Source organism: Eucyclogobius newberryi, unplaced genomic scaffold, assembly GCF_026437365.1.
Source record: "Eucyclogobius newberryi isolate DKJ021-1_F unplaced genomic scaffold, fEucNew1.0.hap1 SCAF_1, whole genome shotgun sequence".
Taxonomy (NCBI): Eukaryota; Metazoa; Chordata; class Actinopteri; order Gobiiformes; family Gobiidae; genus Eucyclogobius; species Eucyclogobius newberryi.
In genome coordinates, this window is record NW_027315723.1 from 53,958,167 (window position 1) to 53,984,216 (window position 26,050).

Below are 26,050 nucleotides of genomic sequence, written 5' to 3' on the forward strand. Positions count from 1 at the left end.
GTATAAAGCTCTAAAGACAACCTGAGAGTGTTATAAAGCTCTGAAGACGCACCTCGGAGCGGTATAAAGCTCTAAAGACACACCTCAGAGTGTATAATGCTCTAAAGACACACCTCAGTGTGGTATAAAGCTCCAAAGATGGACCTCAGAGTGGTATAACGCTCTAAAGACACACCTCGGAGTATTTAATCTCTAAAAACACACCTCAGAGTGGTATTAAGCTCTAAAGACACACCTCAGAGTGGTTTAAAGTTCTAAAGATGCAACTCAGAGTGGTATAAAGCTCTAAAGACACACCTCAGAATGGCATAAAGCTCTAGAGACACACCTCAGAGTGTATAAAATTCTAAAGACACACTTCAGAGTGTACAATGATCTAAAGACACACCTCAGAGTAGTATAAAGCTCTAAAGACACACCTCAGAGTTTATAAGCTCTAAAGACACACCTCAGAGTGGTATAAAGCTCTAAAGACACACCTCAGAGTTTATAAGCTCTAAAGACACACCTCAGAGCGGTATAAAGCTCTAAAGACACACCTCAGAGTGGTATGAAGCTCTAAAGATGCACCTCAGAGTGGTATAAAGCTCTAAAGACACACCTCAGAGTGGTATAAAGCTCTAAAGACACACCTCAGAGTATATAAAGCTCTAAAGACACACCTCAGAGTGGTATAAAGCTCTAAAGACACACCACAGAGTATATAAAGCTCTAAAGACACACTTCAGAGTGTTATTAAGCTCTAAAGACACACCTCAGAGTATATAAAGCTCTAAAGACACACTTCAGAGTTGTATAAAGCTCTAAAGACAACCTGAGAGTGTTATAAAGCTCTGAAGACGCACCTCGGAGCGGTATAAAGCTCTAAAGACACACCTCAGAGTGTATAAAGCTCTAAAGACACACCTCAGAGTGGTATAAAGCTCCAAAGATGGACCTCAGAGTGGTATAAAGCTCTAAAGACACACCTCAGAGTATATAAATCTCTAAAAACACACCTCAGAGTGGTATTAAGCTCTAAAGACACACCTCAGAGTGATATAAAGCTCTAAAGACGGACCTCAGAGTGGTATAAAGCTCTAAAGACACACCTCAGAGTGTAAAAAGCTCTAAAGACACACCTTAGAGTGTATAAAGATCTAAAGACACACCTCAGAGTGGTATAAAGCTCTAAAGACACACCTCAGAGTGTATAAAGCTCTAAAGACACACCTCAGAGTGGTATAAAGCTCTAAAGACACACCTCAGAATGGCATAAAGCTCTAGAGACACACCTCAGAGTGTATAAAGCTCTAAAGACACACTTCAGAGTGTATAATGATCTAAAGACACACCTCAGAGTAGTAAAAAGCTCTAAAGACACACCTCAGAGTTTATAAGCTCTAAAGACACACCTCAGAGTGGTATAAAGCTCTAAAGACACACCTCAGAGTTTATAAGCTCTAAAGACACACCTCAGAGCGGTATAAAGCTCTAAAGACACACCTCAGAGTGGTATGAAGCTCTAAAGATGCACCTCAGAGTGGTATAAAGCTCTAAAGACACACCTCAGAGTGGTATAAAGCTCTAAAGACACACCTCAGAGTATATAAAGCTCTAAAGACACACCTCAGAGTGGTATAAAGCTCTAAAGACACACCAAAGAGTATATAAAGGTCTGAAGACACACTTCAGAGTGTATAAAGCTCTAAAGACACACCTCAGAGCGGTATAAAGCTCTAAAGACACACCTCAGAGTGGTATAAAGCTCTAAAGACACACCTCAGAGTGTATAAAGCTCTAAAGACACACTTCAGAGTGTATAAAGATCTAAAGACAAACCTCAGAGTGGTATAAAGCTCTAAATACACACTTCAGAGTATATAAAGCTCTAAAGACACACTTCAGAGTGTTATAAAGCTCTGAAGACGCACCTCAGAGCAGTATAAAGCTCTAAATACACACCTTAGAGTGTATAAAGCTCTAAAGACACACCTCAGAGTGGCATAAAGCTCTAAAGACACACCTCAGAGCGGTATAAAGCTCTAAAGACACACCTCAGAGTGGTATAAAGCTCTAAAGACACACCTCAGAGTGTATAAAGCTCTAAAGACACACCTCAGAGTTTATAAGCTCTAAAGACACACCTCAGAGTGGTATAAAGCTCTAAAGACACACCTCAGAGTTTATAAGCTCTAAAGACACACCTCAGAGTGGTATAAAGCTCTAAAGACACACCTCAGAGTGGTATAAAGCTCTAAAGATGCACCTCAGAGTGGTATAAAGCTCTAAAGACACACCTCAGAGTGGTATTAAGCTCTAAAGACACACCTCAGAGTGTTATAAAGCTCTAAAGACACACCTCAGAGTATATAAAGCTCTAAAGACACACCTCAGAGTGGTATAAAGCTCTAAAGACACACCTCAGAGTGTTATAAAGCTCTAAAGACGGACCTCAGAGTGGTTTAAAGCTCTAAAGATGCACCTCAGAGTGGTATAAAGCTCTAAAGACACACCTCAGAGTGGCATAAAGCTCTAGAGACACACCTCAGAGTGTATAAAGCTCTAAAGACACACCTCAGAGTGTATAAAGCTCTAAAGAAACACCTAAGAGTGTATAAAGATCTAAAGACATACCTCAGAGTGGTATAAAGCTCTAAAGACACACCTCAGAGTGTATAAAGCTCTAAAGATACACCTCAGAGTGGCATAAAGCTCTAAAGACACAACTCAGAGCGGTATAAAGCTCTAAAGACACACCTCAGAGTGGTATAAAGCTCTAAAGACACACCTCAGAGTGTATAAAGCTCTAAAGACACACCTCAGAGTTTATAAGCTCTAAAGACACACCTCAGAGTGGTATAAAGCTCTAAAGACGCACCTCAGAGTTTATAAGCTCTAAAGACACACCTCAGAGTGGTATAAAGCTCTAAAGATGCACCTCAGAGTGGTATAAAGCTCTAAAGACACACTTCAGAGTGTTATAAAGCTCTAAAGACACACCTCAGAGTGTATAAAGCTCTAAACACGGACTTCAGAGTGGTATAAAGCTCTAAAGACACACCTCAGAGTGTTATAAAGCTCTAAAAACGCACCTAAGAGCGGTATAAAGCTCTAAAGATACACCTCAGAGTGGTATAAAGCTCTAAAGACGCACCTCAGATAGCGGTATAAAGCTCTAAAGACACACCTCAGAGTGGTATAAAGCTCTAAAGACACACCTCAGAGCGGTATAAAGCTCTAAAGACACACCTCAGAGTGGTATGAAGCTCTAAAGATGGACCTCAGAGCCGTATAAAACTCTAAAGACACACCTCAGAGTATATAAAGCTCCAAAGATGGACCTCAGAGTGGTATAATTATCTTATATTATCTTATCTTATCTTATAAAGCTCTAAAGACACATCTCAGAGTGGTATGAAGCTCTAAAGACACACCTCGGAGTATATAAAGCTCTAAAGACACACTTCAGAGTGGTATAAAGCTCTAAAGACACACCTCAGAGTGGTATAAAGCTCTAAAGACACACCTCAGAGTGGTATAAAGCTCTAAAGACACACCTCAGAGTGTTATAAAGCTCTAAAGACGGACCTCAGAGTGGTATAAAGCTCTAAAAACACACCTCAGAGTGTAAAAAGCTCTAAAGACACACCTCAGAGTGTATAAAGATCTAAAGACACACCTCAGAGTGGTATAAAGCTCTAAAGACACACCTCAGAGTGTATACAGCTCTAAAGACACACCTCAGAGTGGTATTAAGCTCTAAAGACACAACTCAGAGTGTTGTAAAGCTCTAAAGACGGACCTCAGAGTGTATAAAGCTCTAAAGACACACCTCAGAGTGTATAAAGCTCTAAAGACACACCTCAGAGTGTATAAAGATCTAAAGACACACTTCAGAGTGTATAATGATCTAAAGACACACCTCAGAGTGGTATAAAGCTCTAAAGACACACCTCAGAGTTTATAAGCTCTAAAGACACACCTCAGAGTGGTATAAAGCTCTAAAGACACACCTCAGAGTTTATAAGCTCTAAAGACACACCTCAGAGCGGTATAAAGCTCTAAAGACACACCTCAGAGTGGTATAAAGCTCTAAAGATGCACCTCAGAGTGGTATAAAGCTCTAAAGACACACCTCAGAGTGGTATAAAGTTCCAGAGACACACCTCAGAGTATATAAAGCTCTAAAGACACACCTCAGAGTGGTACAAAGCTCTAAATACACACTTCAGAGTATATAAAGCTCTAAAGACACACTTCAGAGTGTTATAAAGCTCTGAAGACGCACCTCAGAGCAGTATAAAGCTCTAAATACACACCTTAGAGTGTATAAAGCTCTAAAGACACACCTCAGAGTGGCATAAAGCTCTAAAGACACACCTCAGAGCGGTATAAAGCTCTAAAGACACACCTCAGAGTGGTATAAAGCTCTAAAGACACACCTCAGAGTGTATAAAGCTCTAAAGACACACCTCAGAGTTTATAAGCTCTAAAGACACACCTCAGAGTGGTATAAAGCTCTAAAGACACACCTCAGAGTTTATAAGCTCTAAAGACACACCTCAGAGTGTATAAAGCTCTAAAGACACACCTCAGAGTGTTATAAAGCTCTAAAAACGCACCTAAGAGCGGTAAAAAGCTCTAAAGATACACCTCAGAGTGGTATAAAGCTCTAAAGACGCACCTCAGATAGCGGTATAAAGCTCTAAAGACACACCTCAGAGTGGTATAAAGCTCTAAAGACGCACTTCAGAGCGGTATAAAGCTCTAAAGACACACCTCAGAGTGTCTAAAGCTCTAAAGACACACCTCAGAGCGGTATAAAGCTCTAAAGACACACCTCAGAGTGGTATGAAGCTCTAAAGATGGACCTCAGAGCCGTATAAAACTCTAAAGACACACCTCAGAGTATATAAAGCTCCAAAGATGGACCTCAGAGTGGTATAATTATCTTATCTTATCTTATCTTATCTTATAAAGCTCTAATGACACATCTCAGAGTGGTATGAAGCTCTAAAGACACACCTCGGAGTATATAAAGCTCTAAAGACACACTTCAGAGTGGTATAAAGCTCTAAAGACACACCTCAGAGTGGTATAAAGCTCTAAAGACACACCTCAGAGTGGTATAAAGCTCTAAAGACACACCTCAGAGTGTATGAAGCTCTAAAGACACACCTCAGAGTGTTATAAAGCTCTAAAGACGGACCTCAGAGTGGTATAAAGCTCTAAAAACACACCTCATAGTGTAAAAAGCTCTAAAGACACACCTCAGAGTGTATAAAGATCTAAAGACACACCTCAGAGTGGTATAAAGCTCTAAAGACACACCTCAGAGTGTATACAGCTCTAAAGACACACCTCAGAGTGGTATTAAGCTCTAAAGACACAACTCAGAGTGTTATAAAGCTCTAAAGACGGACCTCAGAGTGTATAAAGCTCTAAAGACACACCTCAGAGTGTATAAAGCTCTAAAGACACACTTCAGAGTGTATAATGATCTAAAGACACACCTCAGAGTGGTATAAAGCTCTAAAGACACACCTCAGAGTTTATAAGCTCTAAAGACACACCTCAGAGAGTGGTATGAAGCTCTTAAGACACACCTCAAGACACACCTCAGAGTGGGATAAAGCTCTAAAGACGCACTTCAGAGCGGTATAAAGCTCTAAAGACACACCTCAGAGTGTATAAAGCTCTAAAGACACACCTCAGAGCGGTATAAAACTCTAAAGACACACCTCAGAGTATATAATGCTCCAAAGATGGACATCAGAGTGGTATAAAGCTCTAAAGACACACCTCAGAGTATATAAAGCTCTAAAGACACACCTCAGAGTGTATAAAGCTCTAAACACGGACTTCAGAGTGGTATAAAGCTCTAAAGACACACCTCAGAGTGGTATAAAGCTCTAAAGACACACCTCAGAGTATATAAAGCTCTAAAGACACACCTCAGAGTGTTATAAAGCTCTAAAGACGGACCTCAGAGTGGTATAAAGCTCTAAAAACACACCTCATAGTGTAAAAAGCTCTAAAGACACACCTCAGAGTGTATAAAGATCTAAAGACACACCTCAGAGTGGTATAAAGCTCTAAAGACACACCTCAGAGTGTATACAGCTCTAAAGACACACCTCAGAGTGGTATTAAGCTCTAAAGACACAACTCAGAGTGTTATAGAGCTCTAAAGACGGACCTCAGAGTGTATAAAGCTCTAAAGACACACCTCAGAGTGTATAAAGCTCTAAAGAAACACCTCAGAGTGTATAAAGATCTAAAGACACACTTCAGAGTGTATAATGATCTAAAGACACACCTCAGAGTGGTATAAAGCTCTAAAGACACACCTCAGAGTTTATAAGCTCAAAAGACACACCTCAGAGTGGTATAATGCTCTAAAGACACACCTCAGAGTTTATAAGCTCTAAAGACACACCTCAGAGCGGTATAAAGCTCTAAAGACACACCTCAGAGTGGTATAAAGCTCTAAAGATGCACCTCAGAGTATATAAAGCTCTAAAGACACACCTCAGAGTGTTATAAAGCTCTAAAGACGGACCTCAGAGTGGTATAAAGCTCTAAAAACATACCTCAGAGTGTAAAAAGCTCTAAAGACACACCTCAGAGTGTATAAAGATCTAAAGACACACCTCAGAGTGGTATAAAGCTCTAAAGACACACCTCAGAGTGTATACAGCTCTAAAGACACACCTCAGAGTGGTATTAAGCTCTAAAGACACAACTCAGAGTGTTGTAAAGCTCTAAAGACGGACCTCAGAGTGTATAAAGCTCTAAAGACACACCTCAGAGTGTATAAAGCTCTAAAGACACACCTCAGAGTGTATAAAGATCTAAAGACACACTTCAGAGTGTATAATGATCTAAAGACACACCTCAGAGTGGTATAAAGCTCTAAAGACACACCTCAGAGTTTATAAGCTCTAAAGACACACCTCAGAGTGGTATAAAGCTCTAAAGACACACCTCAGAGTTTATAAGCTCTAAAGACACACCTCAGAGCGGTATAAAGCTCTAAAGACACACCTCAGAGTGGTATAAAGCTCTAAAGATGCACCTCAGAGTGGTATAAAGCTCTAAAGACACACCTCAGAGTGGTATAAAGTTCCAGAGACACACCTCAGAGTATATAAAGCTCTAAAGACACACCTCAGAGTGGTATAAAGCTCTAAATACACACTTCAGAGTATATAAAGCTCTAAAGACACACTTCAGAGTGTTATAAAGCTCTGAAGACGCACCTCAGAGCAGTATAAAGCTCTAAATACACACCTTAGAGTGTATAAAGCTCTAAAGACACACCTCAGAGTGGCATAAAGCTCTAAAGACACACCTCAGAGCGGTATAAAGCTCTAAAGACACACCTCAGAGTGGTATAAAGCTCTAAAGACACACCTCAGAGTGTATAAAGCTCTAAAGACACACCTCAGAGTTTATAAGCTCTAAAGACACACCTCAGAGTGGTATAAAGCTCTAAAGACACACCTCAGAGTGTATACAGCTCTAAAGACACACCTCAGAGTGGTATTAAGCTCTAAAGACACAACTCAGAGTGTTATAGAGCTCTAAAGACGGACCTCAGAGTGTATAAAGCTCTAAAGACACACCTCAGAATGTATAAAGATCTAAAGACACACCTCAGAGAGGTATAAAGCTCTAAAGACACACCTCAGAGTATATAAAGCTCTAAAGACACACCTCAGAGTGGTGTAAAGCTCTAAAGACACACCTCAGAGTATAAAAAGCTCTAAAGACACACTTCAGAGTTTTATAAAGCTCTAAAGACAACCTGAGAGTGTTATAAAGCTCTGAAGACGCACCTCGGAGCGGTATAAAGCTCTAAAGACACACCTCAGAGTGTATAATGCTCTAAAGACACACCTCGGAGTATTTAATCTCTAAAAACACACCTCAGAGTGGTATTAAGCTCTAAAGACACACCTCAGAATGGCATAAAGCTCTAGAGACACACCTCAGAGTGTATAAAGCTCTAAAGACACACTTCAGAAGGTATAATGATCTAAAGACACACCTCAGAGTAGTATAAAGCTCTAAAGACACACCTCAGAGTTTATAAGCTCTAAAGACACACCTCAGAGTGGTATAAAGCTCTAAAGACACACCTCAGAGTTTATAAGCTCTAAAGACACACCTCAGAGCGGTATAAAGCTCTAAAGACACACCTCAGAGTGGTATGAAGCTCTAAAGATGCACCTCAGAGTGGTATAAAGCTCTAAAGACACACCTCAGAGTGGTATAAAGCTCTAAAGACACACCTCAGAGTGGTATAAAGCTCTAAAGACACACCACAGAGTATATAAAGCTCTAAAGACACACTTCAGAGTATATAAAGCTCTAAAGACACACCTCAGAGTGGTGTAAAGCTCTAAAGACACACCTCAGAGTATAAAAAGCTCTAAAGACACACTTCAGAGTTTTATAAAGCTCTAAAGACAACCTGAGAGTGTTATAAAGCTCTGAAGACGCACCTCGGAGCGGTATAAAGCTCTAAAGACACACCTCAGAGTGTATAATGCTCTAAAGACACACCTCGGAGTATTTAATCTCTAAAAACACACCTCAGAGTGGTATTAAGCTCTAAAGACACACCTCAGAATGGCATAAAGCTCTAGAGACACACCTCAGAGTGTATAAAGCTCTAAAGACACACTTCAGAGTGTATAATGATCTAAAGACACACCTCAGAGTAGTATAAAGCTCTAAAGACACACCTCAGAGTTTATAAGCTCTAAAGACACACCTCAGAGTGGTATAAAGCTCTAAAGACACACCTCAGAGTTTATAAGCTCTAAAGACACACCTCAGAGCGGTATAAAGCTCTAAAGACACACCTCAGAGTGGTATGAAGCTCTAAAGATGCACCTCAGAGTGGTATAAAGCTCTAAAGACACACCTCAGAGTGGTATAAAGCTCTAAAGACACACCTCAGAGTGGTATAAAGCTCTAAAGACACACCACAGAGTATATAAAGCTCTAAAGACACACCTCAGAATGGCATAAAGCTCTAGAGACACACCTCAGAGTGTATAAAGCTCTAAAGACACACTTCAGAGTGTATAATGATCTAAAGACACACCTCAGAGTAGTATAAAGCTCTAAAGACACACCTCAGAGTTTATAAGCTCTAAAGACACACCTCAGAGTGGTATAAAGCTCTAAAGACACACCTCAGAGTTTATAAGCTCTAAAGACACACCTCAGAGCGGTATAAAGCTCTAAAGACACACCTCAGAGTGGTATGAAGCTCTAAAGATGCACCTCAGAGTGGTATAAAGCTCTAAAGACACACCTCAGAGTGGTATAAAGCTCTAAAGACACACCTCAGAGTGGTATAAAGCTCTAAAGACACACCACAGAGTATATAAAGCTCTAAAGACACACTTCAGAGTGTATAAAGCTCTAAAGACACACCTCAGAGCGGTATAAAGCTCTAAAGACACACCTCAGAGTGGTATAAAGCTCTAAAGACACACATCAGAGTGTATAAAGCTCTAAAGACACACTTCAGAGTGTATAAAGATCTAAAGACAAACCTCAGAGTGTATAATGATGTAAAGACACACCTCAGAGTGGTATAAAGCTCTAAAGACACACCTCAGAGTTTAGAAAGCTCTAAAGACACACCTCAGAGCGGTATAAAGCTCTAAAGACACACCTCAGAGTGGTATAAAGCTCTAAAGATGCACCTCAGAGTGATATAAAGCTCTAAAGACACACCTCAGAGTGGTATAAAGCTCTAAAGACACACCTCAGAGCGGTATAAAGCTCTGAAGACACACCTCAGAGTGTATAAAGCTCTAAAGACACACCTCAGAGTGTATAAAGCTCTAAAGACACACCTCAGAGTGGTATAAAGCTCTAAAGACGCACTTCAGAGCGGTATAAAGCTCTAAAGACACACCTCAGAGTGTATAAAGCTCTAAAGACACACCTCAGAGTGGTATAAAGCTCCAAAGATGGACCTCAGAGTGGTATAAAGCTCTAAAGACACACCTCAGAGTATATAAATCTCTAAAAACACACCTCAGAGAGGTATTAAGCTCTAAAGACACACCTCAGAGTGTTATAAAGCTCTAAAGACGGACCTCAGAGTGGTATAAAGCTCTAAAGACACACCTCAGAGTCTATAAAGCTCTAATGACACACCTCAGAGTGTATAAAGATCTAAAGACACACCTCAGAGTGGTATAAAGCTCTAAAGACACACCTCAGAGTATATAAAGCTCTAAAGACACACCTCAGAGTGGTATAAAGCTCTAAAGACACACCTCAGAGTATATAAAGCTCTAAAGACACACTTCAGAGTTGTATAAAGCTCTAAAGAAAACCTGAGAGTGTTATAAAGCTCTGAAGACGCACCTCGGAGCGGTATAAAGCTCTAAAGACACACCTCAGAGTGTATAATGCTCTAAAGAAACACCTCAGTGTGGTATAAAGCTCCAAAGATGGACCTCAGAGTGGTATAACGCTCTAAAGACACACCTCAGAGTATTTAATCTCTAAAAACACACCTCAGAGTGGTATTAAGCTCTAAAGACACACCTCAGAGTGGTTTAAAGCTCTAAAGATGCAACTCAGAGTGGTATAAAGCTCTAAAGACACACCTCAGAATGGCATAAAGCTCTAGAGACACACCTCAGAGTGTATAAAGCTCTAAAGACACACTTCAGAGTGTACAATGATCTAAAGACACACCTCAGAGTAGTATAAAGCTCTAAAGACACACCTCAGAGTTTATAAGCTCTAAAGACACACCTCAGAGTGGTATAAAGCTCTAAAGACACACCTCAGAGTTTATAAGCTCTAAAGACACACCTCAGAGCGGTATAAAGCTCTAAAGACACACCTCAGAGTGGTATGAAGCTCTAAAGATGCACCTCAGAGTGGTATAAAGCTCTAAAGACACACCTCAGAGTGGTATAAAGCTCTAAAGACACACCTCAGAGTATATAAAGCTCTAAAGACACACCTCAGAGTGGTATAAAGCTCTAAAGACACACCACAGAGTATATAAAGCTCTAAAGACACACTTCAGAGTGTTATAAAGCTCTAAAGACACACCTCAGAGTATATAAAGCTCTAAAGACACACTTCAGAGTTGTATAAAGCTCTAAAGACAACCTGAGAGTGTTATAAAGCTCTGAAGACGCACCTCGGAGCGGTATAAAGCTCTAAAGACACACCTCAGAGTGTATAAAGCTCTAAAGACACACCTCAGAGTGGTATTAAGCTCTAAAGACACACCTCAGAGTGATATAAAGCTCTAAAGACGGACCTCAGAGTGGTATAAAGCTCTAAAGACACACCTCAGAGTGTAAAAAGCTCTAAAGACACACCTTAGAGTGTATAAAGATCTAAAGACACACCTCAGAGTGGTATAAAGCTCTAAAGACACACCTCAGAGTGTATAAAGCTCTAAAGACACACCTCAGAGTGGTATTAAGCTCTAAAGACACACCTCAGAGTGTTCTAAAGCTCTAAAGACGGACCTCAGAGTGTATAAAGCTCTAAAGACACACCTCAGAGTGAATAAAGCTCTAAAGAAACACCTCAGCGTGTATAAAGATCTAAAGACACACCTCAGAGAGGTATAAAGCTCTAAAGACACACCTCAGAGTGTATAAAGCTCTAAAGACACACCTCAGAGCGGTATAAAGCTCTAAAGACACACCTCAGAGTGGTTTAAAGCTCTAAAGATGCAACTCAGAGTGGTAAAAAGCTCTAAAGACACACCTCAGAGTGGCATAAAGCTCTAGAGACACACCTCAGAGCGGTATAAAGCTCTGAAGACACACCTCAGAGTGTATAAAGCTCTAAAGACACACCTCAGAGTGTATAAAGCTCTGAAGACACACCTCAGAGCGGTATAAAGCTCTAAAGACACACCTCAGAGTGGTATGAAGCTCTAAAGATGCACCTCAGAGTGGTATAAAGCTCTAAAGACACACCTCAGAGTGGTATAAAGCTCTAAAGACACACCTCAGAGTGGTATAAAGCTCTAAAGACACACCTCAGAGTGGTATAAAGCTCTAAAGACACACCTCAGAGTGTATAAAGCTCTAATGACACACCTCAGAATGTATAAAGATCTAAAGACACACCTCAGAGTGGTATAAAGCTCTAAAGACACACCTCAGAGTATATAAAGCTCTAAAGACACACCTCAGAGTGGTATAAAGCTCTAAAGACACACCTCAGAGTATAAAAAGCTCTAAAGACACACTTCAGAGTTGTATAAAGCTCTAAAGACAACCTGAGAGTGTTATAAAGCTCTGAAGACGCACCTCGGAGCGGTATAAAGCTCTAAAGACACACCTCAGAGTGTATAATGCTCTAAAGACACACCTCAGTGTGGTATAAAGCTCCAAAGATGGACCTCAGAGTGGTATAACGCTCTAAAGACACACCTCGGAGTATTTAATCTCTAAAAACACACCTCAGAGTGGTATTAAGCTCTAAAGACACACCTCAGAGTGGTTTAAAGCTCTAAAGATGCAACTCAGAGTGGTATAAAGCTCTAAAGACACACCTCAGAATGGCATAAAGCTCTAGAGATACACCTCAGAGTGTATAAAGCTCTAAAGACACACTTCAGAGTGTATAATGATCTAAAGACACACCTCAGAGTAGTATAAAGCTCTAAAGACACACCTCAGAGTTTATAAGCTCTAAAGACACACCTCAGAGCGGTATAAAGCTCTAAAGACACACCTCAGAGTGGTATGAAGCTCTAAAGATGCACCTCAGAGTGGTATAAAGCTCTAAAGACACACCTCAGAGTGGTATAAAGCTCTAAAGACACACCTCAGAGTATATAAAGCTCTAAAGACACACCTCAGAGTGGTATAAAGCTCTAAAGACACACCACAGAGTATATAAAGCTCTAAAGACACACTTCAGAGTGTATAAAGCTCTAAAGACACACCTCAGAGCGGTATAAAGCTCTAAAGACACACCTCAGAGTGTATAAAGCTCTAAAGACACACTTCAGAGTGTATAAAGATCTAAAGACAAACCTCAGAGTGTATAATGATGTAAAGACACACCTCAGAGTAGTATAAAGCTCTAAAGACACAACTCAGAGTTTAGAAAGCTCTAAAGACACACCTCAGGGCGGTATAAAGCTCTAAAGACACACCTCAGAGTGGTATAAAGCTCTAAAGATGCACCTCAGAGTGATATAAAGCTCTAAAGACACACCTCAGAGTGGTATAAAGCTCTAAAGACACACCTCAGAGCGGTATAAAGCTCTGAAGACACACCTCAGAGTGTATAAAGCTCTAAAGACACACCTCAGAGTGGTATAAAGCTCTAAAGACGCACTTCAGAGCGGTATAAAGCTCTAAAGACACACCTCAGAGTGTATAAAGCTCTAAAGACACACCTCAGAGTGGTATAAAGCTCCAAAGATGGACCTCAGAGTGGTATAAAGCTCCAAAGATGGACCTCAGAGTGGTATAAAGCTCTAAAGACACACCTCAGAGTATATAAATCTCTAAAAACACACCTCAGAGAGGTATTAAGCTCTAAAGACACGCCTCAGAGTGTTATAAAGCTCTAAAGACGGACCTCAGAGTGGTATAAAGCTCTAAAGACACACCTCAGAGTGTATAAAGCTCTAAAGACACACCTCAGAGTATATAAAGATCTAAAGACACACCTCAGAGTGGTATAAAGCTCTAAAGACACACCTCAGAGTATATAAAGCTCTAAAGACACACCTCAGAGTGGTATAAAGCTCTAAAGACACACCTCAGAGTATATAAAGCTCTAAAGACACACTTCAGAGTTGTATAAAGCTCTAAAGACAACCTGAGAGTGTTATAAAGCTCTGAAGACGCACCTCGGAGCGGTATAAAGCTCTAAAGACACACCTCAGAGTGTATAATGCTCTAAAGACACACCTCAGTGTGGTATAAAGCTCCAAAGATGGACCTCAGAGTGGTATAACGCTCTAAAGACACACCTCGGAGTATTTAATCTCTAAAAACACACCTCAGAGTGGTATTAAGCTCTAAAGACACACCTCAGAGTGGTTTAAAGTTCTAAAGATGCAACTCAGAGTGGTATAAAGCTCTAAAGACACACCTCAGAATGGCATAAAGCTCTAGAGACACACCTCAGAGTGTATAAAATTCTAAAGACACACTTCAGAGTGTACAATGATCTAAAGACACACCTCAGAGTAGTATAAAGCTCTAAAGACACACCTCAGAGTTTATAAGCTCTAAAGACACACCTCAGAGTGGTATAAAGCTCTAAAGACACACCTCAGAGTATATAAAGCTCTAAAGACACACTTCAGAGTTGTATAAAGCTCTAAAGACAACCTGAGAGTGTTATAAAGCTCTGAAGACGCACCTCGGAGCGGTATAAAGCTCTAAAGACACACCTCAGAGTGTATAATGCTCTAAAGACACACCTCAGTGTGGTATAAAGCTCCAAAGATGGACCTCAGAGTGGTATAACGCTCTAAAGACACACCTCGGAGTATTTAATCTCTAAAAACACACCTCAGAGTGGTATTAAGCTCTAAAGACACACCTCAGAGTGGTTTAAAGTTCTAAAGATGCAACTCAGAGTGGTATAAAGCTCTAAAGACACACCTCAGAATGGCATAAAGCTCTAGAGACACACCTCAGAGTGTATAAAATTCTAAAGACACACTTCAGAGTGTACAATGATCTAAAGACACACCTCAGAGTAGTATAAAGCTCTAAAGACACACCTCAGAGTTTATAAGCTCTAAAGACACACCTCAGAGCGGTATAAAGCTCTAAAGACACACCTCAGAGTGTATAAAGCTCTAAAGACACACTTCAGAGTGTATAAAGATCTAAAGACAAACCTCAGAGTGTATAATGATGTAAAGACACACCTCAGAGTAGTATAAAGCTCTAAAGACACAACTCAGAGTTTAGAAAGCTCTAAAGACACACCTCAGGGCGGTATAAAGCTCTAAAGACACACCTCAGAGTGGTATAAAGCTCTAAAGATGCACCTCAGAGTGATATAAAGCTCTAAAGACACACCTCAGAGTGGTATAAAGCTCTAAAGACACACCTCAGAGCGGTATAAAGCTCTGAAGACACACCTCAGAGTGTATAAAGCTCTAAAGACACACCTCAGAGTGGTATAAAGCTCCAAAGATGGACCTCAGAGTGGTATAAAGCTCCAAAGATGGACCTCAGAGTGGTATAAAGCTCTAAAGACACACCTCAGAGTGTATAAAGCTCTAAAGACACACCTCAGAGTGGTATAAAGCTCTAAAGACGCACTTCAGAGCGGTATAAAGCTCTAAAGACACACCTCAGAGTGTATAAAGCTCTAAAGACACACCTCAGAGTGGTATAAAGCTCCAAAGATGGACCTCAGAGTGGTATAAAGCTCCAAAGATGGACCTCAGAGTGGTATAAAGCTCTAAAGACACACCTCAGAGTATATAAATCTCTAAAAACACACCTCAGAGAGGTATTAAGCTCTAAAGACACGCCTCAGAGTGTTATAAAGCTCTAAAGACGGACCTCAGAGTGGTATAAAGCTCAAAAGACACACCTCAGAGTGTATAAAGCTCTAATGACACACCTCAGAGTATATAAAGATCTAAAGACACACCTCAGAGTGGTATAAAGCTCTAAAGACACACCTCAGAGTATATAAAGCTCTAAAGACACACCTCAGAGTGGTATAAAGCTCTAAAGACACACCTCAGAGTATATAAAGCTCTAAAGACACACTTCAGAGTTGTATAAAGCTCTAAAGACAACCTGAGAGTGTTATAAAGCTCTGAAGACGCACCTCGGAGCGGTATAAAGCTCTAAAGACACACCTCAGAGTGTATAATGCTCTAAAGACACACCTCAGTGTGGTATAAAGCTCCAAAGATGGACCTCAGAGTGGTATAACGCTCTAAAGACACACCTCGGAGTATTTAATCTCTAAAAACACACCTCAGAGTGGTATTAAGCTCTAAAGACACACCTCAGAGTGGTTTAAAGTTCTAAAGATGCAACTCAGAGTGGTATAAAGCTCTAAAGACACACCTCAGAATGGCATAAAGCTCTAGAGACACACCTCAGAGTGTATAAAATTCTAAAGACACACTTCAGAGTGTACAATGATCTAAAGACACACCTCAGAGTAGTATAAAGCTCTAAAGACACACCTCAGAGTTTATAAGCTCTAAAGACACACCTCAGAGTGGTATAAAGCTCTAAAGACACACCTCAGAGTTTATAAGCTCTAAAGACACACCTCAGAGCGGTATAAAGCTCTAAAGACACACCTCAGAGTGGTATGAAGCTCTAAAGATGCACCTCAGAGTGGTATAAAGCTCTAAAGACACACCTCAGAGTGGTATAAAGCTCTAAAGACACACCTCAGAGTATATAAAGCTCTAAAGACACACCTCAGAGTGGTATAAAGCTCTAAAGACACACCACAGAGTATATAAAGCTCTAAAGACACACTTCAGAGTGTTATTAAGCTCTAAAGACACACCTCAGAGTATATAAAGCTCTAAAGACACACTTCAGAGTTGTATAAAGCTCTAAAGACAACCTGAGAGTGTTATAAAGCTCTGAAGACGCACCTCGGAGCGGTATAAAGCTCTAAAGACACACCTCAGAGTGTATAAAGCTCTAAAGACACACCTCAGAGTGGTATAAAGCTCCAAAGATGGACCTCAGAGTGGTATAAAGCTCTAAAGACACACCTCAGAGTATATAAATCTCTAAAAACACACCTCAGAGTGGTATTAAGCTCTAAAGACACACCTCAGAGTGATATAAAGCTCTAAAGACGGACCTCAGAGTGGTATAAAGCTCTAAAGACACACCTCAGAGTGTAAAAAGCTCTAAAGACACACCTTAGAGTGTATAAAGATCTAAAGACACACCTCAGAGTGGTATAAAGCTCTAAAGACACACCTCAGAGTGTATAAAGCTCTAAAGACACACCTCAGAGTGGTATAAAGCTCTAAAGACACACCTCAGAATGGCATAAAGCTCTAGAGACACACCTCAGAGTGTATAAAGCTCTAAAGACACACTTCAGAGTGTATAATGATCTAAAGACACACCTCAGAGTAGTAAAAAGCTCTAAAGACACACCTCAGAGTTTATAAGCTCTAAAGACACACCTCAGAGTGGTATAAAGCTCTAAAGACACACCTCAGAGTTTATAAGCTCTAAAGACACACCTCAGAGCGGTATAAAGCTCTAAAGACACACCTCAGAGTGGTATGAAGCTCTAAAGATGCACCTCAGAGTGGTATAAAGCTCTAAAGACACACCTCAGAGTGGTATAAAGCTCTAAAGACACACCTCAGAGTATATAAAGCTCTAAAGACACACCTCAGAGTGGTATAAAGCTCTAAAGACACACCAAAGAGTATATAAAGGTCTGAAGACACACTTCAGAGTGTATAAAGCTCTAAAGACACACCTCAGAGCGGTATAAAGCTCTAAAGACACACCTCAGAGTGGTATAAAGCTCTAAAGACACACCTCAGAGTGTATAAAGCTCTAAAGACACACTTCAGAGTGTATAAAGATCTAAAGACAAACCTCAGAGTGGTATAAAGCTCTAAATACACACTTCAGAGTATATAAAGCTCTAAAGACACACTTCAGAGTGTTATAAAGCTCTGAAGACGCACCTCAGAGCAGTATAAAGCTCTAAATACACACCTTAGAGTGTATAAAGCTCTAAAGACACACCTCAGAGTGGCATAAAGCTCTAAAGACACACCTCAGAGCGGTATAAAGCTCTAAAGACACACCTCAGAGTGGTATAAAGCTCTAAAGACACACCTCAGAGTGTATAAAGCTCTAAAGACACACCTCAGAGTTTATAAGCTCTAAAGACACACCTCAGAGTGGTATAAAGCTCTAAAGACACACCTCAGAGTTTATAAGCTCTAAAGACACACCTCAGAGTGGTATAAAGCTCTAAAGACACACCTCAGAGTGGTATAAAGCTCTAAAGATGCACCTCAGAGTGGTATAAAGCTCTAAAGACACACCTCAGAGTGGTATTAAGCTCTAAAGACACACCTCAGAGTGTTATAAAGCTCTAAAGACACACCTCAGAGTATATAAAGCTCTAAAGACACACCTCAGAGTGGTATAAAGCTCTAAAGACACACCTCAGAGTGTTATAAAGCTCTAAAGACGGACCTCAGAGTGGTTTAAAGCTCTAAAGATGCACCTCAGAGTGGTATAAAGCTCTAAAGACACACCTCAGAGTGGCATAAAGCTCTAGAGACACACCTCAGAGTGTATAAAGCTCTAAAGACACACCTCAGAGTGTATAAAGCTCTAAAGAAACACCTAAGAGTGTATAAAGATCTAAAGACATACCTCAGAGTGGTATAAAGCTCTAAAGACACACCTCAGAGTGTATAAAGCTCTAAAGATACACCTCAGAGTGGCATAAAGCTCTAAAGACACAACTCAGAGCGGTATAAAGCTCTAAAGACACACCTCAGAGTGGTATAAAGCTCTAAAGACACACCTCAGAGTGTATAAAGCTCTAAAGACACACCTCAGAGTTTATAAGCTCTAAAGACACACCTCAGAGTGGTATAAAGCTCTAAAGACGCACCTCAGAGTTTATAAGCTCTAAAGACACACCTCAGAGTGGTATAAAGCTCTAAAGATGCACCTCAGAGTGGTATAAAGCTCTAAAGACACACTTCAGAGTGTTATAAAGCTCTAAAGACACACCTCAGAGTGTATAAAGCTCTAAACACGGACTTCAGAGTGGTATAAAGCTCTAAAGACACACCTCAGAGTGTTATAAAGCTCTAAAAACGCACCTAAGAGCGGTATAAAGCTCTAAAGATACACCTCAGAGTGGTATAAAGCTCTAAAGACGCACCTCAGATAGCGGTATAAAGCTCTAAAGACACACCTCAGAGTGGTATAAAGCTCTAAAGACACACCTCAGAGCGGTATAAAGCTCTAAAGACACACCTCAGAGTGGTATGAAGCTCTAAAGATGGACCTCAGAGCCGTATAAAACTCTAAAGACACACCTCAGAGTATATAAAGCTCCAAAGATGGACCTCAGAGTGGTATAATTATCTTATATTATCTTATCTTATCTTATAAAGCTCTAAAGACACATCTCAGAGTGGTATGAAGCTCTAAAGGCACACCTCGGAGTATATAAAGCTCTAAAGACACACTTCAGAGTGGTATAAAGCTCTAAAGACACACCTCAGAGTGGTATAAAGCTCTAAAGACACACCTCAGAGTGGTATAAAGCTCTAAAGACACACCTCAGAGTGTTATAAAGCTCTAAAGACGGACCTCAGAGTGGTATAAAGCTCTAAAAACACACCTCAGAGTGTAAAAAGCTCTAAAGACACACCTCAGAGTGTATAAAGATCTAAAGACACACCTCAGAGTGGTATAAAGCTCTAAAGACACACCTCAGAGTGTATACAGCTCTAAAGACACACCTCAGAGTGGTATTAAGCTCTAAAGACACAACTCAGAGTGTTGTAAAGCTCTAAAGACGGACCTCAGAGTGTATAAAGCTCTAAAGACACACCTCAGAGTGTATAAAGCTCTAAAGACACACCTCAGAGTGTATAAAGATCTAAAGACACACTTCAGAGTGTATAATGATCTAAAGACACACCTCAGAGTGGTATAAAGCTCTAAAGACACACCTCAGAGTTTATAAGCTCTAAAGACACACCTCAGAGTGGTATAAAGCTCTAAAGACACACCTCAGAGTTTATAAGCTCTAAAGACACACCTCAGAGCGGTATAAAGCTCTAAAGACACACCTCAGAGTGGTATAAAGCTCTAAAGATGCACCTCAGAGTGGTATAAAGCTCTAAAGACACACCTCAGAGTGGTATAAAGTTCCAGAGACACACCTCAGAGTATATAAAGCTCTAAAGACACACCTCAGAGTGGTACAAAGCTCTAAATACACACTTCAGAGTATATAAAGCTCTAAAGACACACTTCAGAGTGTTATAAAGCTCTGAAGACGCACCTCAGAGCAGTATAAAGCTCTAAATACACACCTTAGAGTGTATAAAGCTCTAAAGACACACCTCAGAGTGGCATAAAGCTCTAAAGACACACCTCAGAGCGGTATAAAGCTCTAAAGACACACCTCAGAGTGGTATAAAGCTCTAAAGACACACCTCAGAGTGTATAAAGCTCTAAAGACACACCTCAGAGTTTATAAGCTCTAAAGACACACCTCAGAGTGGTATAAAGCTCTAAAGACACACCTCAGAGTTTATAAGCTCTAAAGACACACCTCAGAGTGTATAAAGCTCTAAAGACACACCTCAGAGTGTTATAAAGCTCTAAAAACGCACCTAAGAGCGGTAAAAAGCTCTAAAGATACACCTCAGAGTGGTATAAAGCTCTAAAGACGCACCTCAGATAGCGGTATAAAGCTCTAAAGACACACCTCAGAGTGGTATAAAGCTCTAAAGACGCACTTCAGAGCGGTATAAAGCTCTAAAGACACACCTCAGAGTGTCTAAAGCTCTAAAGACACACCTCAGAGCGGTATAAAGCTCTAAAGACACACCTCAGAGTGGTATGAAGCTCTAAAGATGGACCTCAGAGCCGTATAAAACTCTAAAGACACACCTCAGAGTATATAAAGCTCCAAAGATGGACCTCAGAGTGGTATAATTATCTTATCTTATCTTATCTTATCTTATAAAGCTCTAATGACACATCTCAGAGTGGTATGAAGCTCTAAAGACACACCTCGGAGTATATAAAGCTCTAAAGACACACTTCAGAGTGGTATAAAGCTCTAAAGACACACCTCAGAGTGGTATAAAGCTCTAAAGACACACCTCAGAGTGGTATAAAGCTCTAAAGACACACCTCAGAGTGTATGAAGCTCTAAAGACACACCTCAGAGTGTTATAAAGCTCTAAAGACGGACCTCAGAGTGGTATAAAGCTCTAAAAACACACCTCATAGTGTAAAAAGCTCTAAAGACACACCTCAGAGTGTATAAAGATCTAAAGACACACCTCAGAGTGGTATAAAGCTCTAAAGACACACCTCAGAGTGTATACAGCTCTAAAGACACACCTCAGAGTGGTATTAAGCTCTAAAGACACAACTCAGAGTGTTATAAAGCTCTAAAGACGGACCTCAGAGTGTATAAAGCTCTAAAGACACACCTCAGAGTGTATAAAGCTCTAAAGACACACTTCAGAGTGTATAATGATCTAAAGACACACCTCAGAGTGGTATAAAGCTCTAAAGACACACCTCAGAGTTTATAAGCTCTAAAGACACACCTCAGAGAGTGGTATGAAGCTCTTAAGACACACCTCAAGACACACCTCAGAGTGGGATAAAGCTCTAAAGACGCACTTCAGAGCGGTATAAAGCTCTAAAGACACACCTCAGAGTGTATAAAGCTCTAAAGACACACCTCAGAGCGGTATAAAACTCTAAAGACACACCTCAGAGTATATAATGCTCCAAAGATGGACATCAGAGTGGTATAAAGCTCTAAAGACACACCTCAGAGTATATAAAGCTCTAAAGACACACCTCAGAGTGTATAAAGCTCTAAACACGGACTTCAGAGTGGTATAAAGCTCTAAAGACACACCTCAGAGTGGTATAAAGCTCTAAAGACACACCTCAGAGTATATAAAGCTCTAAAGACACACCTCAGAGTGTTATAAAGCTCTAAAGACGGACCTCAGAGTGGTATAAAGCTCTAAAAACACACCTCATAGTGTAAAAAGCTCTAAAGACACACCTCAGAGTGTATAAAGATCTAAAGACACACCTCAGAGTGGTATAAAGCTCTAAAGACACACCTCAGAGTGTATACAGCTCTAAAGACACACCTCAGAGTGGTATTAAGCTCTAAAGACACAACTCAGAGTGTTATAGAGCTCTAAAGACGGACCTCAGAGTGTATAAAGCTCTAAAGACACACCTCAGAGTGTATAAAGCTCTAAAGAAACACCTCAGAGTGTATAAAGATCTAAAGACACACTTCAGAGTGTATAATGATCTAAAGACACACCTCAGAGTGGTATAAAGCTCTAAAGACACACCTCAGAGTTTATAAGCTCAAAAGACACACCTCAGAGTGGTATAATGCTCTAAAGACACACCTCAGAGTTTATAAGCTCTAAAGACACACCTCAGAGCGGTATAAAGCTCTAAAGACACACCTCAGAGTGGTATAAAGCTCTAAAGATGCACCTCAGAGTATATAAAGCTCTAAAGACACACCTCAGAGTGTTATAAAGCTCTAAAGACGGACCTCAGAGTGGTATAAAGCTCTAAAAACATACCTCAGAGTGTAAAAAGCTCTAAAGACACACCTCAGAGTGTATAAAGATCTAAAGACACACCTCAGAGTGGTATAAAGCTCTAAAGACACACCTCAGAGTGTATACAGCTCTAAAGACACACCTCAGAGTGGTATTAAGCTCTAAAGACACAACTCAGAGTGTTGTAAAGCTCTAAAGACGGACCTCAGAGTGTATAAAGCTCTAAAGACACACCTCAGAGTGTATAAAGCTCTAAAGACACACCTCAGAGTGTATAAAGATCTAAAGACACACTTCAGAGTGTATAATGATCTAAAGACACACCTCAGAGTGGTATAAAGCTCTAAAGACACACCTCAGAGTTTATAAGCTCTAAAGACACACCTCAGAGTGGTATAAAGCTCTAAAGACACACCTCAGAGTTTATAAGCTCTAAAGACACACCTCAGAGCGGTATAAAGCTCTAAAGACACACCTCAGAGTGGTATAAAGCTCTAAAGATGCACCTCAGAGTGGTATAAAGCTCTAAAGACACACCTCAGAGTGGTATAAAGTTCCAGAGACACACCTCAGAGTATATAAAGCTCTAAAGACACACCTCAGAGTGGTATAAAACTCTAAATACACACTTCAGAGTATATAAAGCTCTAAAGACACACTTCAGAGTGTTATAAAGCTCTGAAGACGCACCTCAGAGCAGTATAAAGCTCTAAATACACACCTTAGAGTGTATAAAGCTCTAAAGACACACCTCAGAGTGGCATAAAGCTCTAAAGACACACCTCAGAGCGGTATAAAGCTCTAAAGACACACCTCAGAGTGGTATAAAGCTCTAAAGACACACCTCAGAGTGTATAAAGCTCTAAAGACACACCTCAGAGTTTATAAGCTCTAAAGACACACCTCAGAGTGGTATAAAGCTCTAAAGACACACCTCAGAGTGTATACAGCTCTAAAGACACACCTCAGAGTGGTATTAAGCTCTAAAGACACAACTCAGAGTGTTATAGAGCTCTAAAGACGGACCTCAGAGTGTATAAAGCTCTAAAGACACACCTCAGAGTGTATAAAGCTCTAAAGAAACACCTCAGAGTGTATAAAGATCTAAAGACACACTTCAGAGTGTATAATGATCTAAAGACACACCTCAGAGTGGTATAAAGCTCTAAAGACACACCTCAGAGTTTATAAGCTCAAAAGACACACCTCAGAGTGGTATAATGCTCTAAAGACACACCTCAGAGTTTATAAGCTCTAAAGACACACCTCAGAGCGGTATAAAGCTCTAAAGACACACCTCAGAGTGGTATAAAGCTCTAAAGATGCACCTCAGAGTATATAAAGCTCTAAAGACACACCTCAGAGTGTTATAAAGCTCTAAAGACGGACCTCAGAGTGGTATAAAGCTCTAAAAACACACCTCAGAGTGTAAAAAGCTCTAAAGACACACCTCAGAGTGTATAAAGATCTAAAGACACACCTCAGAGTGGTATAAAGCTCTAAAGACACACCTCAGAGTGTATACAGCTCTAAAGACACACCTCAGAGTGGTATTAAGCTCTAAAGACACAACTCAGAGTGTTGTAAAGCTCTAAAGACGGACCTCAGAGTGTATAAAGCTCTAAAGACACACCTCAGAGTGTATAAAGCTCTAAAGACACACCTCAGAGTGTATAAAGATCTAAAGACACACTTCAGAGTGTATAATGATCTAAAGACACACCTCAGAGTGGTATAAAGCTCTAAAGACACACCTCAGAGTTTATAAGCTCTAAAGACACACCTCAGAGTGGTATAAAGCTCTAAAGACACACCTCAGAGTTTATAAGCTCTAAAGACACACCTCAGAGCGGTATAAAGCTCTAAAGACACACCTCAGAGTGGTATAAAGCTCTAAAGATGCACCTCAGAGTGGTATAAAGCTCTAAAGACACACCTCAGAGTGGTATAAAGTTCCAGAGACACACCTCAGAGTATATAAAGCTCTAAAGACACACCTCAGAGTGGTATAAAGCTCTAAATACACACTTCAGAGTATATAAAGCTCTAAAGACACACTTCAGAGTGTTATAAAGCTCTGAAGACGCACCTCAGAGCAGTATAAAGCTCTAAATACACACCTTAGAGTGTATAAAGCTCTAAAGACACACCTCAGAGTGGCATAAAGCTCTAAAGACACACCTCAGAGCGGTATAAAGCTCTAAAGACACACCTCAGAGTGGTATAAAGCTCTAAAGACACACCTCAGAGTGTATAAAGCTCTAAAGACACACCTCAGAGTTTATAAGCTCTAAAGACACACCTCAGAGTGGTATAAAGCTCTAAAGACACACCTCAGAGTTTATAAGCTCTAAAGACACACCTCAGAGTGTATAAAGCTCTAAACACGGACTTCAGAGTGGTATAAAGCTCTAAAGACACACCTCAGAGTGTTATAAAGCTCTAAAAACGCACCTAAGAGCGGTATAAAGCTCTAAAGATACACCTCAGAGTGGTATAAAGCTCTAAAGACGCACCTCAGATAGCGGTATAAAGCTCTAAAGACACACCTCAGAGTGGTATAAAGCTCTAAAGACGCACTTCAGAGCGGTATAAAGCTCTAAAGACACACCTCAGAGTGTCTAAAGCTCTAAAGACACACCTCAGAGCGGTATAAAGCTCTAAAGACACACCTCAGAGTGGTATGAAGCTCTAAAGATGGACCTCCGAGCCGTATAAAACTCTAAAGACACACCTCAGAGTATATAAAGCTCCAAAGATGGACCTCAGAGTGGTATAATTATCTTATCTTATCTTATCTTATCTTATAAAGCTCTAACGACACATCTCAGAGTGGTATGAAGCTCTAAAGACGCACCTCAGAGTGGTATAAAGCTCTAAAGACAAACCTCAGAGTGTTATAAAGCTCTAAAGACGCACCTCAGAGCGGTATAAAGCTCTAAAGACACAACTCAGAGTGGTATAAAACTCTAAAGACGCACCTCAGAGCGGTATAAAGCTCTAAAGACACACCTCAGAGTGGTATAAAGCTCTAAAGATGGACCTCAGAGCGTTATAAAGCTCTAAAGACACACCTCAGAGTATATAAAGCTCTAAAGACACACTTCAGAGTGGTATAAAGCTCTAAAGACACACCTCAAAGTGTTATAAAGCTCTGAAGACGCACCTCGGAGCGGTATAAAGCACTAAAGACACACCTCAGAGTGTATAAAGCTCTAAAGACACACCTCAGAGTGGTATAAAGCTCTAAAGACACACCTCAGAGTTTATAAAGCTCTAAAGACACACCTCAGAGCGGTATAAAGCTCTAAAGACACACCTCAGAGTGGTATAAAGTTCTAAAGATGCACCTCAGAGTGGTATAAAGCTCTAAAGACACACCTCAGAGTGGTATAAAGCTCTAAAGACGAACTTCAGAGCGGTATAAAGAGCTAAAGACACACCTCAGAGTGGTATAAAGCTCTAAAGACACACCTCAGAGTTTATAAAGCTCTAAAGACACACCTCAGACAGGTATAAAGCTCTAAAGACACACCTCAGAGTGGTATAAAGCTCTAAAGATGCACCTCAGAGTGGTATAAAGCTCTAAAGACACACCTCAGAGTGGTATAAAGCTCTAAATACACACTTCAGAGTATATAAAGCTCTAAAGACACACTTCAGAGTGTTATAAAGCTCTGAAGACGCACCTCAGAGCAGTATAAAGCTCTAAATACACACCTTAGA